The 1,563-nt window shown below is 35.8% G+C and overlaps 1 non-coding gene across 1 annotated transcript; it reads right to left on the bottom strand.

The window, feature by feature from the left end:
- Window positions 1–1,168: 1,168 nt before the first annotated feature.
- Window positions 1,169–1,296, bottom strand: LOC125344425. Its single transcript, XR_007209540.1, has one exon. It is a non-coding gene; the product is annotated as a small nucleolar RNA SNORA35 (small nucleolar RNA).
- Between the last annotated feature and the right edge of the window lie 267 nt (window positions 1,297–1,563).

Consider the following 1,563-nt stretch of genomic DNA (forward strand, 5'->3'; position numbering starts at 1 on the left):
ATATCCCAAAACAATAAGCTAATAATGAAGCGGAGGGTATGTACATTGTTTTACAAAGTTCACCTAAGTATCAGAACATAAATATGAGTTAGGATCAGCCCCATGAGCCTTAGGTCCTTCATGGTAGAGACTTGCTAATGCTGTTTCCCAGGAAGGCAAGTTTATTATCCATGTTAACATAAGAAACATCTCAGTTCTTCCTTCAGCATATTTTACTTAAACAAATTATCATAGATTCTTATTTCACAAATTAATCCTTTCTAGATGTTAAATTAGTTTTCTGTCTGTATTTACCATGCAAACCAATGGCTCATTTTATGTAGTGCTAAACCTAGAGCATTCAATTTTCTAGAATTTACTCTAGTCCTGGTTACAAAAATTGGGGACTGACTTCCACAGATGACTTTCATGAACTTATCCATCAATCAATATTTAACTGACTTCTAATTTAAGTAAGTGCTATGTTATATGAGAAGGTAATTTCTCTACTTTCAAACATTTCTCCAATTAGCCAATAATAAAAATAAATGATTACAAAGAATAGAGGCAGAAAATGATTATTGAGCCAGGAACAGACCTTGAATGTAACTGTATTTAAAAATAAATGATTACAAAGAATAGAGGCAGAAAATGATTATTGAGCCAGGAACAGACCTTGAATGTAACTGTATTTAAGAACTGGGATGGGAAATCACTAAGTCAACCTACTTTTCACGTACAGTATGAACAAAGATATTGATTGGAGAAGGGATTTTTCTAGAAGCTAGGAGAAATATGGACTTAATAAAATATATGCAAGGCATCCACAGTCTTATTTTTCATCCCATAAAAAAGGGAAAAATCATTTCTCTATCCTACTAACCTTAAATGGGCATTTGTCAAGAAATTATAATTTGGTTTATATTTTCATGTAATCAACATGATGATCTTAATTCTAGTAGTTTCAAACATATTTTTATAACTGACAACATTAAATCTGAGAGAGGTTAATGTAAATGGTTAAGAGCTATACAGCTAGAAATGATAATAATGCAATAGTAAAGAGAATCTTGAGTATTGCCTATTAACTTGGTATGGACATAGTGACCTTTATCTAGTAATACTAGTCCCTGAGTTGTTTTCATCTCTATGCCTCCATTTTTCTTAGTAGAGTCACAGGACCCTGGAAATATGTACCCACCTGCATGCAGGAGTAGCCTACAGTGTGACACTCCCAAGTTTTGGAGGGATTTGCTTTTGCACTGCTCGATGCCCAGTTGGTCAAGAGGAAGCCCAATGGGTCACTTGCTAGTGCTGTAGATATCAGAGCTGGGATTGGTACGCTGTCCTATACTGAGGGATTAAAGGAGAAGGTAAGTAGAAGATTGAAGCAACTCACTGCTGGGTTCATTCAGCATGGTGACTGCATAGGTAAGTGAATCTGAAGGAAAGGCTATGTGAGCTGAGTATCAGGCAAGTCTGTGTGATGAATCCCATTTCTGTCACTAATTGGTTGTGGGTGCTTAGAGATCTGGCCCACACCCTCTTGGCCTCTGTTTCCTCATATGTTAAATAGAATTCACA

The sequence above is a fragment of the Perognathus longimembris genome, chromosome 28 (genome assembly GCF_023159225.1).
Source record: "Perognathus longimembris pacificus isolate PPM17 chromosome 28, ASM2315922v1, whole genome shotgun sequence".
NCBI classification, from domain to species: Eukaryota; Metazoa; Chordata; class Mammalia; order Rodentia; family Heteromyidae; genus Perognathus; species Perognathus longimembris.